The following is a 17,934-nucleotide window of genomic DNA, read 5'->3' as shown; positions in this document are numbered from 1 at the left end:
AAATCCTGATAAAGTGCGGTACACCAAGCCCAGTGAATGGAATACATCTAGACTAGCCCTCTAGAGCTGTGCTCTCCAATATGGTAGCCACTAGCGACCTGTGCTGATTTAAATTAGAATTAAAAAGGAAAACTCAGTTCTTCAGTTGCACTGGCCACATTTCAAGCGCTTAATAGCTACTGTATTAGACATTTCCATCACCGCAGAAAGTTCTTTTAGAAAGTCTGGCTCCAAAGAATCCTGAATTCACTGGGTAGTGATCCCAGCTGTCCACACTTGATCTATACATTTCCTTACCCTGAAAATAAGGAGATGGGATTATACAGTCTCTAGGATTCTCCTATTTCTGAGGTTCTCATCCCCAGCACTTTTCTGATACCCGGGAGCCACGAGTGCATGACGACTCCCAAGAAGGCCGTATGGGGAGAAAGGCAGCAGTGTTGTGGAGAAAACATGTTGGAGCCTACAGAACTCAGTCTTTATCTCAATACCATCAGCTCAAGCTACACCCTCCGGGGAAGTCACTTAGTTACTCTGAGTCTCTACCCATTCATCAAATGAAGGCACTGAGTTGAATGATCTCGAAGGCCTGCTTTGCTCGAAAATTCTAAAATGTTACCGACTTTTAAAAATAGCCCTCGCTAATGAGCCTGTGTAAACCCGATTTCGGTATTGTGTCGTCTATGCTATTTTCTTTGAAAACATTCTGAATTCTCACAACACCCATTCAAGGAAGGGGAAACTTAATGCCATTTTCCTTTCCGTGAAAGGTTTGCAGCCATGGAGCTCTCCCTGCACCCTACATTTGGAAGATGTGTGAAGAATGGCCAGTCAAGCAGCTGTTTTCAATATAAAGATTCTTGGCGTCTGAGCGCAGAGTATCAGAATGATCAAAGTTTTCCCTTTTCTTCCAAAAATTTGGGTGTCTTGTAGACTTACAATGTGAAAAATACTTACTTTAGCATTTGAGTTTGATCTGTAGTGAGTGCACTATGGCCTTTCCTTTTCAATATTATATGTAATGTAGAAAACAATGTTTTCAGCCATTTCATTTGGAGGTTTTGGCATAAATGTGTCTATCAGTGTGGAAATAAACTCTTTCAATCACTGAACACTTTTCTCCCATGGAAAGCTTTAAGAAAATGATTACAATTCTGTTGAAAAGGAACAATTTGATAGAAGAAAAAAAACTTTACTGATGGATGATGGACCAAATCGTTGAGACAGAGACCTATTACATGACTTAGGGCCTAACCCATACTTTCAATTCACTAGTCTCCTCAGGGTGAGGTTTAGCCCTAGACAACATTCCGGGCATAGGAATCAGTTGAGCAGTCCACTAAATGCACAGCTGGTTCTCGGACATCCTCAACAACCAAAAAATACCTGAGAAGAATCCTAGGAGATGATGGGATGTTTAATTGTGAAATCAGAGCTGTAGCGATGCCTGCCAACCAACAGTGCTGAGTACCCCAGGTTGCTGAGAAGTAATTCAGAAGGCCTGGTTTGGAATCTGAACTCTTCTTTGCTGTGCATCCTCGGAGAAGTTGCTTACTTCTCTAAGCCTATTGCCCTGTCTGTGAGAAAGGGGAGGTGATAGCCACTCAGGAGGTTCATGATGAGCCTCAAATGACATCACCTGTGTGAGCACACGTCCTCGTCTAGGTTCTGACTACAGAGTAAGCCACACTGGCATGAGCCACATGACCGTGGTCCTTATCCAAATAGGTATTTTGGCAATGCTGGAGACTGAGAGCCACACTGTCTTATTAGACCTCAATGGCAGAACATGACCCTTCCCCTTATTCATAAAGGGTTCTTGCTCCAGCCCAAGACGAAAGGTTCAAGCCTCAGTAACAGGTACTATTCGAATGCAAATTTATGTAATTTGAGTGTAAAAAGTACGGTTACATTTCTCGTGTGCTGCCAAGAATGACACTGCCTGTACGTCCCTCTCGTCGAAAAAGGCAACACGCTTATTTTTGTATTAATTATGCTAGCAAGCTGATTTTTCTCAAACAGACCAGTGCAACCCCCCCAGAAAGATTACAGTAATATTTTCACCGAGGTTGTCATTTGCTTATTGGACAAACCGTACTTTGCTTGGATTATTCTATGGAACTTACCATCTTCCAGCTGCTATTACAGTTCTTTGTTGAGCAGCCTGTCTTCCCAGCAGAGAGGCCAAGAAGAAGCTGTTGAGTAAAATTTTCTTATCAGCCCCAAGTGGTCAGAGCTGACATGCAGGGTCCTCTGCTAAAGAAACCGTTCTCCCCCATCATAGCTTTGAGAAATAAAATGACAAAAGTGTACTCTTCCCAAAAAAGGCAATTAGTGATGGTTAGAAGGCTGAAGGGGAGAGGTTTGCTGACTTGACAAACCATGATCACGTTTTACAGCTCATGAAACTGTCTTCTCAAGAGTCATGCTCTATGGCCTTAAGTTTATTGCACTTACGATTTTGGAAATGTCATCTTTCGGAAAGATAAGAAGCCTCAATGAGAAAAGAGGAGATTAATAGCGTATCTTTGCCCAGTGCTAAGCATCTTAGCATTTGTTGCCCAACAGAGAAGAGAACAGGGAACAAGTTTTCAGAGGCCCATGGGCTGGGGAGCTGTGCCCTCCCTCAGCACAGATAACCCCCAACCCCACTTCATCCTTGACAACAAAGTCTGCTGGTCTGTTTTATTTTATAAACTGATAGATAACAGCCTGGATTGAATCATGGCTTTACTCCTTAATAGTTGGTGACCTGGAGCACATCACTTATTAACCTCTGTGAGTCTTGATTCCTTCTGGTATAAAAAGGGGATGGCAACAGGCTTCTCTTTGAGTGTGGGGGATAATTGGCAGCTAGAGTCCCTGTTGAAATGTAAGTCACATAATGTCTCTCTTATACTCAAAACCCTCCAAAGGCTACCCATGTCACTTTGAGTAAAAGCTGAAATCTTAACAGTGGCCCACAAGAAAGACCCTGCAGGATCCGTTGCCCCGTCCTCCTCTCTGACCTCCTTCCCTATTGAGTACCCCTCTAGCTCTGCTGGTCACCTTGTTATTGCTTAAACAGGACATGGCTCCTGCCTACCTCAGGACCTTTGCACATGCTCTTTCTTCTGCCTAGGATGCTCTTCCTCAGATGTTGGAGTGGCTTAGATCTTTATTCAAACATCACCCTCTCAAGGATCCTACTGATCCTATTCAAAACGGCAAACTCTCTTCCTTCCCTGCCCCAACCCCTCTCTTCCTTTCCTTCTTTATTCTTCTCTATGGCACCTACCAGCACCTAGCATAGACGTTTTCTTCATTTATGTTTGTTATCTGCCTTTCTCCTCCTGAATGAAGCTGATGAGGTAGGGATTTTTATCTGTTCACTGCTGTATCCCAAGCCCCTGGAACAGTATCTGGCACATAGTAGACACTAAATATCTATTAGATGAATGAACATTAAATTATAACACCATTAAAGCACCTGGCACTGTGCCTTTGGTTTTAAAAAGGGTAGAAGAAGTAGGGGGAGAGACTGACTTAAATGTATAGCATGTTAAAAATTTTATTCCACTGGCTGTGGCAAATGTCAAAAAATCAGCCCACAGGTAACTTGTTCATCACAAAGAGAACACATGTTAAAAATAAATTCGAAAAAGGATTTTTTTTTACAGAAGAAAACCATATAATTAACATCAAAGGAATGATAGGGTTAAAGAATCACCATTCTTTTTTTATTTTTTAATCTTTTAAAAAAATGTTTATTATGAGAGAGAGAGAGAGAGAGAGAGAGAGAGAGAGAGAGCAAGCAGGGGAGGGGCAGAGAGAGAGGGAGACACAGAATCGGAAACAAGCTCCAGGCTCTGAGGTGTCAGCCAGAGCCCGACACGGGGCTCGAACCCACAGACCGCGAAATCACGACCTGAGATGAAGTCGGCCGCCCAACCACTGAGCCACCCAGGCGCCCCAAGAATCATAACTGATTCCAGTCCGGATCATCAATGGATATTAAAACCATGGGATGAGAGATAGATGGGGACGGAGATGGCTGAGTGGTGCTAAAATATCAACCCACAGATTTCTTGCTAGTCCTATAGGTGGAAATATTTTTTAAAAACAAATTACCTCACTCCCTTCATTTGTCAAGTCAGGAGCCTCAGAAGGGGAGAGGAACACAGGGCAAGATGAGTGTTCTTGCATCAACAACTCCACTCACACTGGAGCCCCAAACCCAGGGCCCCGTGGCTTCTTCAGGACAGGGCCTGTGACACAGGGCTCGGAGCCCAGAATGTTCTCTCACTGGTGTGGGTAGAAGCCTGCCATCTTTAACCTTACCAGCAGACTTGTAAGTGAGTCATACTCGCTAATGAAAACAGCTTTGTACAGAGCTCTATTTTCCTCCATGAAGCCTATTTTTACTTTTATTTCTCCTTTCACTCCTAGACAATTCAATTCAAATTCTGTTTATGTTTTAAAAAGGAACAAAAGGCAAGGATCTCTTCTCCTCCCTCTTGTTCCTTGTCACTTTCATCATAGGGTGGATCCATAGTCCTGGCTGTGCAGAATGCACTGCTGAGGAGAGCTTCCCAAGCCTGACCTATCTACCCATGCTCTCTTCTAATCTGGCACAAGGCGAGCCTGGGGAATGGCTTACCATCACTATCGGTTGTGAAACCTTCCAGGACCTAGATTTCTGCAAAGGGGAAGAAGACAGAATTCAGTTGTAAAATGACTCCCAAGGAAATGAGGAATTGGGGATCTATGCATCCGAATGATTAAGCAATCTGCAAGGAAGGCCCTCCAAGCCAGTCTTTCTTTTCTTCTTTGTTCTGTTTGTATTTTTTTAAGGCAAAGCGAAAATACTCTTCCATCCTCAGTGGAGAGTTTATCATGGGAAATAAGATGTCAACAAGTCTTGAGAGTAGCTGGGCACTAGACTGCATGGGGACTTGCTTATAAGTGATACCATTTAAAAAACCAATATGAAACTTCACGGGAAAGCAATATAACATCCAAGAGCACAGCAGAGAGAGGGAAGGGCCTTACAAACCACATTCCTTCTTCCTCAGGCCAGCTTTGGAATCCTTCCTCCTTGGTTTGGCAGCCTGACTTTTGATTAGGAAGTTTATATAGAACTTAAAGAAGAACACAATTACTTTATGGATGCAAGTTTTCTGTTGTTACAGAAAATGGAACAAGGCTGGATTTGGTGTTTCTAATTATGTCACAACCAGAGGACAATTCTGTGGTGGTCCCAATAGATTCCCAGCCCCTAGCTCATTTTTTTCTTTTGCTATCAGAGAGTTAGTTTCCAGTTTTTATCTCCATAGACTCCATACTTTAGAAGTTGATTTTTTTTTTAATTTTTTAGTGTTTATTTATTTATTTTTTTTTTTTGAGACAGAGACAGAGCACAAGCCAAGGAGGGGCAGAGAGAGAGGGAGACACAGAATCCGAAGCAGGCTCCAGGCTCTGAGCTGTCCGCACAGAGGCCAATGGGGGGCTCAAACCCACTGACTGAGACCATGACCTGAGCAGAAGTTGGACGCTTAACTGACTAAGCCACCTAGAGGTTGAATTTTAAACATACATCGTATCTTAAGTAATAGTTGAGATGGCAGGGCTTCCATTTAGCCGTATAAAATAGCCCTATCTCATACTCCTCCTGGATAGAGGGATGGCTTGGAAAGTCCAGTTGGTGAGGTCCTGGAGGACTAACATAGTTAGAAGTCGGGTAGAAGTGTTTCCTCTGAGATTCCACTGTCAGAATCAAAGCCCAGAATTAGGAGGTGAGGTTTCCAACCTCAATAAGGCAGTCCAAGAGGATCAGTCCCAAATGTGGAGCCATGAAGTCAAAGCATGAAGTACAGTCGGAATGGAGGGTCAAGCTGAGACTTGAAGAAACTTCTTGGGCCAAGTTGCGTCTTCCAGGGGCTTTTAATGTGGTACCTATTGCCTCAAGCACAAATGGGTGAATGATGAAAGGAACTAAAGGAATTGGACATTGCCAGGCACCCAGCACCAATTTTGGAGACCTGCCCCAACGTAGAGGAATATGTAGATGGGCAATGGCCAACCCATACATGTAGACAGAGCTCTGACTCATGAGCTCTGCAGCAGTTGGCCCAGGATGGTCAGGACCTCGTCAATGCTTTCAAGCTTCCCTGTTTTTTTATCCTGTGTACAACTCAGGACCAGTAGGCTCCCCCAACATGCTCCCCAAATCAACCACATAAGATGCATCACTTCCAGGTTCCCCAACAACCTCTGGAGCATACCTGAAAACTTCTCTTTTTTCATTCTGAAGCATCCCTACTCCTCTGCCTGCCTATGCGTTTCTGCCAAACACAAATGATGACTCCTGTGCTACAACAAGCTGAACAAATAGCTTGTGGGTTTCCATTTGGGTCATCTTTGTTTATTTCCACGCATCTGTAATAGACCTATGAAGAGTCAGTATTTAAGTAAACATCCCAGAACCTACACATCTAACTGGTATTATCCTCTTTAAATAGTCTTTTGGAGAATTAAGATCTGTGTCAATGATACTATCATTAATCAAATCTTTGGCACTCCTCTTTTTAGCATTGAATTTACAGCCAAGATGATGGGGTCATAGGATTGTGTAGTAGGCTCACTCCCCCTCCATCTCATCATGCTTTCATGGTTTCTCTCTCTCTCTCTCTCTCTCTCTCTCTCTCTCTCTCTCACATACATACATACATACATACATACATACATACACACACACACACCTCATCTAATTATTTCCAGCCTAGAATATGCCCTCTGCTAGTGCTAGTGTTAATAATTTTATTCACCAACCCTGTCCCCAAAATGATTTTTAATTATTTTCCTCATTGGCCCACTCCCACACAAGCGTTTGTTATTTACCAAAATGCTATTTTAAAGAGTGACTCAAGATTTTGCCATTGACTTGAGAGATTTGTCACATATTTCCTGTCTTTGCATTTTGCGGTTCTGAAGGACAAGGGTAAGTATTTAATTTTGCTTTGCCTCAGCCCATCCTAAATTTATTCTCTACCATGTCCTTCCTCAGCTGGAAGGCACCACCAATGTACAGACCAGAGTTGGGAGGGTAGACCCCCTGTCGCTGCAAAGCAGATGGTATGTTCTCATTCCCTCAACACACACACACAGGACAGGCTCTTTTGTGTTTGCTTTCATCTGACCCCGGAAACAGTACCTCAGTGTCTGCCCAGAGGTCAGTTTTGGCAATTATAAAATATGTGAACAAATGTAGATTGCAAGAAATCGTTTTGGCTTTCATTCTCATTGTGAATACCTATGACAAAATGATACTTAGACCCTGTACATCCCTACTTTTGTTCACAAGGTTCAAACATCAGAATTCTGCCAAGTGGCTCTTTCAGTCTGTGTGAGCTTAAAATGATTAAAATTCTGGTAAAGGCTCTGGACAAAGCCCTGGGTCAGCAATATTCCTTTCACTGAAGTCTGGAGTGGACAGATACAAACATTAGGGACGTGCTGGAGTGTTTACAATGTTCTCAGTTCTGAGAGCCACTGAAGGACAATTGCTGGAAAACGTCTATAAACAATTCATAATAAACATATTCAAAATGAGCACTTTACTTTAAAATGATAAAATCACTGAATTGTTTGGAGTGCCCACACTGATCCTCTGAAAGTCTTCAGACATTCCCCTAGTGTGGCATGCTGTGAGGCTGGGTATAACTGGAGGGATATTTGAGCAGTTTGATTCCAGTTTTTTACCCTGGGCCAGCTGTTGGGAGCGAGTGAGTGGGCGGGTGGAGAGGAAACCTCCCCAATCCTTCTCTTCTTGTAGCCCAAGAAATTTCCTGTCTTGTTGGCCCTTCCATAACATTAACTATCACTTAGGGACACGCATATTGGCATTTCCTTCCAGGCTGCACAAATGACCTTGGGGGCTAAAAAGAAAATCAAAGGGACTCACAGGCTGGTGGTTGTTCCTCTGCACACCATTTTCTTCATTGGGACCCGAAGGTAATGAGAAAAGGACACTTCACCCGTGTCTCCTAACTCAGGAATGGCAGCCATTTTTCAGGAACCCTTGGGAAGAGCCCACCTCACTCTGTTGCCCTTTGGGCCTCCCTCACACCTAACCTAGAAGGAGACACGTCTGTTCTCTTCTCCTATAGCGCTCTGTGCTGGTCTCATCACGATGTATTAGTCTAACATACTACAAACTACAACATACTAATTGTTCGCTTACGTGTTGGTCTATCAAGAGACTGTACACGCCTTAGGGCGGGGACTTCATCTCCGCATCCTTGCATTATCTGTTGAATAAGATAGGCAATAGTGAGGATGACCAAAGTCAAAACCGGGTGCTGGGCGCTTCGGGGAATCAGGGAATAAAATCTGTAAGTACATATGTGTATCTATATGTTTGAATGACATGGTTTCAGCCCTCTGGGAATTGTGTATAGAAGGAAGAAATAAGCTTATGTAAAATAAATCACAGTGAAAGTCTGTCATAAGTCTATACAGCCATTTCCAGTTGGCTTCTTGTGAGACCCAAAGCACTTAACAGATGTGAAATCACTTTAAAAACTTAACATTTTTAGGCTGTCGATAATATTTTATAAATCCAATAATATAACTTTTAAAATCTCATCCTGTTTCTCTCAGAGACAGGAGATTTCAGTACCTGGAAATCCTGGGGACTCTAGTAGTAGAATTTTCTATCCCTTCAGAAGACCTAATATTTGGGGGAAAAAAATGTAACTTGACCAACCATACTAAGGCTGTCTTGCTTCCCTGTGGGTTTAATCTTGTCCACTTCAACCTGTAACTCACTTGATTTCTCTGCATGGCATTTCAACTAAACCTCTAAGTTTCCTTGCAGCTTTGAAATATGACTTATTTATTTGTATTTGCTTTATTTCTCTTGAGAGACAGATATACAGATATATAGATATAGATATATAGCCATAGTCATAACATATCACTCATAAATTCTTTAGCAGACATTTCTGACGAATAAGGCCATTCTGCTATATAATGACACTTTCTTCATCATAACCAAGAAACATTGCCATATATTGTATAATATACAGGCCTTATTTAAGTTTCCCCTTTTTCCCAAAATTGACATACTGATCCAGGATCCAATCAAGATTCACACATTGTATTTTGTTGTTATATCATTTGGGTCTCTTTTACTATAGTACAGTTCTCAGTTCTCTTGCCTTTGCTTTTTTTTTAAATGACATTTATCTTTCTGAAGAGGTCAGGGAGCTTGTGTTCCAGGATATCCCACGGTCTTGCTTAGTATGATCGTTTCTTCATGACTGGACTCAGGTTAAACTTTTAGTAAGAATACCATCTAAGAATACTGTATAAGTGATATCATTCATAAGTGAAATAATTTTCAGGTGTTTTAATTATAAACATAGTTTAATACTAAAGCAGAAAATGTGTATAATAGAAAAGAAGGGAAGTTACCAATAATCCCATTGTCCTAACTCACACAAGAACTTTCAATGTATTTCCAACCTTTCCCTATTATTCTTTTTAGCATACTTGTAATTATACTGCAGATAAAACTTTGTATTCTGGTTGTTTTTGACATAGCATCACATCAAAGCACTTTCACTAGAAATAATGGCAATGATAGTAACGATACTAACTACTCTTTATTGAGTACGTATCCAGTTGAAGACAGTATCAGTCACTCTCTATATACAATTTCTTTTAAGGTTTATGACAATGTGTTGAGGTAAGTTCTTTTATTGTTGCCATTTTAGAAGAGAGGAAATTGAGACTCCATCCCACAACTGGTAAAAGGGGTAAAGGAGAGATTTGAACCCAAGGGTATGTGACTCCATCACATCATCTCTCCTATTGCTTTTATTGAGAGTGCTTTGTCTTATTCATTTCATGTAAACACACTTGTAGACACTATCTTCTTAGGCCTGCCTTGCTTTTCAGAATATTTCATAAAACCTGACTTTTTTGACCACCCCCTTTAAATTATGTGCATAGCCCCAGACTGACTTCAGAGACTTGTGCTTTCTATTTTTCCCCTAAGAATTTAAGCTAAACCAAATTTGGTTTCTCCAAAGTCTATTTTCATCCATCAGGAAGGCAATGTAATATATAGGTAAATGACAAAGTCATCGGGAGACTGAGTGAGCAAAATAAACCAAATGAGTCAAGTGCCAAGAGCCAAAGTCTCACGGGCTCCAGGGCACCTTGAGCTTTCCTGAAGATGGACAGGCTGTAGTAGGGTTCTGGGCCCCAGAGGCCCTTCTTCCACGGGTATTGCTCTTGACTGAAGCATGGCTGTGGGGCATCTGTCTTCTCTTTGGCTCCATTAGGAGACTCTGGAATTTAAGCTGTGTAAAAATCATCCTGTTGTTAAGGGCCTCTGATCTAAACATACCCCACTGATTAGAAATGTGTCTGATGTCAAAGCCCTGAGAAACACAAATCCTAATACTTCCAAATGCACTTTAATGTGGGTTAAATGTCTAGATTTGTCTCATAGCCCGCAGTGCCAGCTGGGGAAGGGGCAGCAGTAGCAGGACCCTTTGCCAGCCCAGCCTTGGGGACGGCTCGGAGCACAGCAGGGAGGAGCTGAATGCATTTCAACTGCAGCCAAGTTAGTGGTTTAAACTTCATAAACATGTCTTAAATGTTATGATTCTTATCTTTATGCTGTGGCTTTCCTACCTCAAAGGATAGCTATTAAAGAAAAAACGCAATTCAGCAAATAGTTCTAAGAACTTTGATCAAAAAAAAAAAAAAGTTGATTAATCATTTTTGGTTACTTGTCTTTCTTTTGACCTTTTCCTTTAGACCCATCCCCATAACACAGTCAGGACGCTCAATCATTTACCCAAAGGGTTAAGAAAATATAACCTTTTTGTGATTAAAAATAAAAATGAAGTGAAGTGGAGTTCTCCGTAGTTTTATAGTTTTACTTGATTCTGAGATTGAAAGGGGCGGTCAAGACTTAGCAGGGTTTCTCTTATGATAATTTTCTTACTTGAATACCGAGTATGGAGAATGAAGGAAAAAATCAAGAGATATGATTAACCCATGAAATTAGCTATATTTGGTCAAAGAATGTCCCAACTCTAGTAAGTTATTGTGTCACGGTGTTTGTAAAGAGTTTAAAGAGCCAGAGTATTAGGATCGATTATCTATTTGCCACAGTGATGCCACATAACAAACACAAAATTTCAATGGCCTACAATAAATAACAAGCATTTATAGCTCCTGAATTTGGGACGATTGGCTAGACAGTAATGTTGATCTTGACTGTGCATGTTCACATATCTGGGGGTCAGTTGTCTATCTTGGCTGTCCTCGGCTGAGATGGCCGGGGCAGTCTGGTTTTGCCTCACACGCCTCTTGTTCTCTAGCAGACATATTCTCAAGAAAATGGCAAAGGTGCCAGAAAACAAGCCCCAATGTACAAGTTCATTTCAAGTCTTTGTGTCGCATCTGCTAAATGCCATGAGATAAAGGTATCCACATGGTTTAGCCTAGTCTCAGGAAATGGAGACTACCCTTATCCACAGTAGGAGGGAGCTTCAGAGTTATGTGGCAATGATATGGTTAAAGGAAGAGGTAAAAACATAGGCCCACAATTTCAATATACCATAGAGGTGATTCTATGCCCTGTAGGGTTTAGAGTCAATCTGAATTTTCTGCCAATAGCTATGTTTGTGCAGATCCAATCATGAGGCCAGGTGGTATAAGAAAAGCAGTCACTTGGATGACTGGTTTCATAATCCAGAGTAGAAGAAATAACCTGGCATCGAAAGGTGGCCAGAAAGACTCAATATTATTAAGATGTCAGTCCTTCCCAAATTGATATGTGGATTCAAAGTAATCCCAATCAAAATACCAGCGAGCTGAGGGTTTTTTGTTTGCCTTTGATTTTTTTAGAAATCACCAAGCTGCTTCTAAAACTTGTATGGGAAAGCAAAAACAACAAAGAAATAAAAAACTACACTCACGGACACACACAAAAAAACAAAAAACAAAACAAAACAAAAAAACCGGAGGTAAAAACAATTTTGAAAAAGAACAAAGTTGACTTCAGAATTTGCTATAAAGCTACAGTAATCAGGAGTGTGTCTATCTATAAAAAGATAAAATACAAACCAAACCAGTGGGATAGAATAATAGAATCCAAAAGAAATGCACAAATATGTGGCAACTTCATTCAAAATCTCCAAATGCTAAGAAACCAAGGAAATTCAATAAAGGACAGATGGTTTTTTAACAGATTGTGTTGAAATTTGGATACCTATGTAAAATCACAGGCCTCGATCCATATTTTGCAACATAATACAAAAACCAATTCAAAATGAAACTTAGACTCATATAAGACCTAACATTATGAAATTCTAGAGGAAAATATAGGGAAAATGTCTTTGCAACCATGAGTAAGGCAAAAATTTCTTAACTGGGACACAAAAATGATTATTAAAACAATGGTAAGCAGGTTCATCAAAATTAAAAAATTCTGCTCTTTGAAAGACACAATTAAGAAAGGAAAACAAATAAGCAAGTCACAGACTGGGGGAAAATATTTCCAAAACACATTTATTATAAAATACTTGTATCCAGAATACATAAAGAATTCTGACAAATAATAATCAAAATAACCCAGTAAAATGGGCAAAGGAATTGGACACTTCACCAAAGAAGATATATGGATGGCTAATGAACAAAGGAAAAGATGCTTAACATTATTACTCATTAAGGAAATGCGAATTAAAGTCACAACAAAATACTAATACACACCTATTTGCTGACTAAAATTTAAACACTGTAAGATCAAGAATTGATTAAGAATGTAGAGCCATCAAAACTCTCATGCATGCCTTGTAGTAATGCAAAATGGTACAGAATTATGGAGACTATTTAACATTTCCTGATGGAGTTAAATGTCACTTACACAACTGAACATTTGAGTACTTACTCAAGAGAAGTGAAAACATGCTCCCCCAAACCAGAAACAACCCAAATAACCACCACCTAGTGATCGGATAAATAAACTCTGTACATTGATACAATAGACTGTGACTCAGAAATAAGGAGAAATGAACTAGTGATTAAGGTAACAACACAGATTGGGGCGCCTGGGTGGCTCAGTTGGTTAAGTGTTGGACTTCCTCTCAGGTCATGATCTCATGGTCCGTGAGTTCAAGAGTTCAAGCCATTAGCCCAGAGCCTGCTTTGGATCCTCAGTCTCCCTCTCTCTCTCTGTCCCTCCCCGGCTTGTGTGTGTGTACACGTGCATTTGTGCTTACACGCTCTCTGTCTCTCAAATAAACGTTCTCTTAAAAAAAAAATAATAACATCATAGATGAACTCAAATGCATTGTGTGAAGTGAAAAAAAGTCAGACTTAAAAATCTACCTGCTCGGGGGCCCTGGGGGTGCTCAGTCGGTTGAGCATCCGACTTCGGCTGGGGTCATGATCTCACGGTTCCTGAGTTCGAGCCCCACATCGGGCTCTGTGCTGACAGCTCAGAGCCTGGAGCCTGCTTCGGATTCTGTGTCTCCCTCTCTCTCTCTCCCCCCCCCCCACTTTCACTCTGTCTCTATCTCTCTCTCAAAAATAAACATTTTAAAAAACTTAAGAAAAAAAATCTACCTGCTCTATTACTCTACTTAAATAACATGCTGTATGTAAAAGGAAAACCTGAGGGAGGAGGAGTGGCTGCCAGGATCTGCAGTGGGATGAGAGAACTTTCTGGGGCTGGAAATGTTCTGTATCTTGATCATGGTGGTGCTTACACAACTGTATGTGTTTTTCCGAATTTATAGAACTGTATACCAAAAGAGGGTGAGTTTTACGGTATGCAAATTACACCTCAATAAACCTGACTTAAGAAGGGGGAGTTAGAGCCATGATACATGAGCAGGTGCACAGTTGCAGACTCAAATCCAGCCACCGAGAGAAGCCAGTATCTGCTCATCTTCCCTTAGCCTTTTCAGTCAATGACAATTGTCAGAAGACACATCTTGAACCATAAGCCTTAAGATTTTTAGTCCTCCTTGGCCCAGCTTCCATTTCTAGGAATTTATTCTAAGGAAAGAATCTTAAGTGATTTTTCTAGAAAGGAGTTATTGGCCACAAAGTTTACAATTCTAAAAAATTGGAAATAACCATAATGTTCACCAGTCCTGCTGGTGATAGAGGAACTGAGGGTAGAAATATTAAATAAGCTTTGATGTATCCATGTAATGAAATGCTATCTTGCTGTAAAAGAATATTTGATGATACGAAAATGTGATCATTATATAGTAAGAATGTCAGGTAACAAGGATATTTATTTCCTTTTTGGAGATGATGAGAGAGAGGTATGAAGACCAGAAGAGTCAATATGCCAAGATGCAAATGATTATTATTATCCAGTGGCAGTGAGATTGTGGACAATTTTTTTCCCTAGGTTTTCTAAATCTCCTGTGATGAATATGTATTTCTTTGAAACTAAGGGAAAAAATAACCTCATGAGTTATTTTTTAGAGGCATTCATAGATTTTTTAAAGTTTATTTATTTTGAGAGAGAGAGAATGAGTGGGAGAGGGGAAGAGAAAGAGAGAGAGGATCCTAAGCAGGATCTACACTGTCAGCTCAGAGCCTGACACAGGGCTCCATCTCATGAATTGTAAGATCATGACCTGAGCCGAGATCAAGAGTCAGATGCTTACCCAACTGAGCCACCCGGTAAAAATGGGCAAAAAGAATTGGACACTTCATACTTCATAGATATTTTTTAAGCCAAGAATCAATCTCATTACACTTGGTCTTCAAGACTGTTTTAAAATCTGTGTAGCCTTTTTTGGGTCCAAACAGTTAACAAAGCTGGGCACCTGGGTGGCTCAGTTGGTTGAGTGTCTGACTTCAGCTCAGGTCATGATTTTATGGTTCATGAGATGAAACTTTGGGTTCCATCTTTGGATGGATTTGAATTTGTGCTTTGGATTCTGTGTCTCCGTCTCTCTCTGCCCCTCCTCCACTCACTCTCTGTCTCTCCCTCTCTCTCTCAAAAATAAACATTAAAAAAATAATAACAGTTACAAAGCTGAACCCCTTGTGGTAAACATTTCACAATACATGCAGGTCAAGTAATTATGGGGTACACCTAAACTAAACTGAAGGAAAAAAAATAGGCTAAGTATTTATTACCCAAACAAAACCTTGAATTCTAACGGGCAGCTGAGCTTCCAAGAAGCAGGAGGCATTTGCCCTTTAATAATCTTTGAGCTCTGCCAGGGGTACCTGGGTGGCTCAGTCAGTTAAGCATCCAACTTCTGCTCAGGTCATGATCTTGTGGTCTGTGGGTTTGAGCCCTGTGTCAGGCTCTGTGCTGACAGCTCAGAGCCTGGAGCCTGCTTCAGATTCTGTGTCTCCCTCTCACTCTGCTCCTCCCCTGCCATGCTTGCTCTCTCTCTCTCTCTCTCTCTCTCAAAACTAAATCAACATTAAAAAAAAAAAAAGAATCTTTGAGTTCTGCCATATGTCTGCTTCTGTCCAGGGAGAATATGAAGCCCTACTGAGAAAACCAGGCGCAAGAAGTTGGACTCATGAACCAAAAAGACTTCCATTGTGGTAGGCAGCTGAAAAAGTAGCTTTTTAAAACCTAATACTGAGCTGTTATAGAAGTGTTATATTAGTGAGCATTAAATAAGACTTCAAGAGACCCAGGAAAGACCTGTGAGACGATAGGCAAGATTCTCACCTCTCTGGGTTTTATCTCAAAGGTTAAAGAGTTGAACCAAGAAGTCTCTAAGAATCCGCTGTCTTCCAGTCTTCTGGGACTTTCTGGGATTTTGGGGGGTGAGTGAAACCCAGACCAGGGTGAATATCACTATTGCTTATAGAAGGGAATCTTGTCCACTTACAGGGGTTAATGAATATCAAAGATTTTGTGTTGACTGAAGGAGGAGGGAGATTATTCTTATGTTTTATTTTCTGTGATGAAAGGAGAAATTGAGAGAATGGAAAGAGCAAGTTATCTATTTTTCCTCGGTTTTTTAAAAAACAATTTTATTGTTTTATTTTTAAATGTTTACTTTTGAGAGAGAAAGTGTGTGTGCGTGCATGTGCGCGCGAGTGGTGTAGAGACAAAGAGAGGGAGACACAGAATCCAAAGCAGGCTCCAGGTTCCAGGATGTCAAGCATAGAGTCCCACACAGAGCTCGAACTCACGAACCGCAAGATCATGGTCTAAGCTGAAGTCAGACGCTTAACCGAGTGAGCTATCTAGGTGTCCCTTTCCTGGGATTTATTACATACAACTAATGACTATGTTGAGAGACAGGTTAAGGCCAGAAAATCACTGAGCTTGCCTCATGAGAGACTTTGAGACCACCTACCCTTTGTGCACACGTGGCCCTACTGTGGGATCCATGTGACCAAGAGCAATGCTGGGCAGAGAGGTACTATCCCCATTCTTCAGGGAGCTCAGCGCTCCTCTGACTCCTTGAGGACCAGTGGCTTTGGGGCCTTTGAGAGACAGCAGCCTGGTGTGAACATTAGTATTTTCTTGATGGTCCCATCAGCAAAGCCAACAGTTTCACGGCATTTGAGGCTGTCTAAGCTATGGACTTGAGCAAGGGGCTGTTGGAGCGGAAGAGGAAGATAATGGCAGAAGGTACATGGAAAACGTAATTGACAGGCACACGAGAACACATAAGGCACTCTTTGAGGTCTTCTAGAGGTAGGGAAGATTTTGTCTTATCCATGGATGGTAAGCGCCCATGATGCCTCTGGTGCAGCTCTTCATATCAGTAAGTGGAACAAGTGCTCCCTCACTGAGCTTCCGGCTCCCGTATCTTACCTTTTCCTCCATCTCCCGTTAGAAAAGATATTCTCATGAAGCAGTTTCTCTGAAACTCGGTTTGGCCCATGTTGGCCCACGCTGATCATTCCACACCCCATCTGGAGTCAGAATCTCTGAGTTGATAGAGGACTTACTTACAGAGATTATTATAAGATGCTGCACACCAGACTGTATCCACCATCTGTAGTTCAGGCTTTATCCACAGAGGACTGACAGCAGCTCAGAGGGCTGCCTTTCGGGAACTTTTGCTCAAGTAAAGTCGCATACTAAAGAGCAGAGACTAGTTAACTTTTTGAAATTACTAAAATACATCTTTCTCATTGACTAGGAGCCACCTAATGTGGTCGCTAATTCGCCATACAAGAAGGGCCTGGAAGAAACCACGACCCCTCCCAGATTTCTGTGGAGAGAGTTTGGGGTGTCTAGTCTATGTGACTCCCATGCCACTGTAACCACCAACAATTTACCCTTAGTTAAACTTGGCTTTGTGGCAGTTAATTGGTGATAGTACTAGGTGTGTATGGGGGAGGGGTGCCTCATTTCCTAAACTTTCAGTTCCATTGGAAGCTGTGGTTATCCCCATGATGAATGCCCCTTCTCTCTAATGGAAAGGCAAGGCTGCATGTTTTGTTTTCGGAGGACACCTTAGAAATTTGGGACGGAACACTATACCGTCTAGGGAAAAAAGAAAATGAGAGGGTGATTGGTCCAACCACCTCCTTTCATTGATGAGTAAACGAGCCCTCAAGAGTTGGCATTTCTCAAAGCCAAACTGCCACTTTAGTCACAAGTGGTGCTGGTAATTAAGCCTCCTGATACTCAGTTTGGTGCCCCATTTTCTCTAGCCAGCTCCGGACCAAACTGAGTCTTTTGTATAACACACATAATACAACACACACACCCCAGAAAGGAAAATACAACACACCCACTGAATGGCTGTGACTGGTGGGGTAGAGACTTTGGAGACCAATCCTGTTCCTTTGGGTTTATGTCTGACCCCACTGGTTTTATTCAAGTTGTTGGCTTGGTCTTAGAAGGAAGCATTTGCATTTGTGACCTCTAGATAGGCTAAAAGCTACAGGAGCCTGGAACTCAGGTTGAGCAAAGGG

This window comes from Acinonyx jubatus, chromosome A1 (genome assembly GCF_027475565.1).
Source record: "Acinonyx jubatus isolate Ajub_Pintada_27869175 chromosome A1, VMU_Ajub_asm_v1.0, whole genome shotgun sequence".
Lineage (NCBI taxonomy): Eukaryota > Metazoa > Chordata > Mammalia > Carnivora > Felidae > Acinonyx > Acinonyx jubatus.
This window is presented reverse-complemented; position numbering follows the sequence as displayed.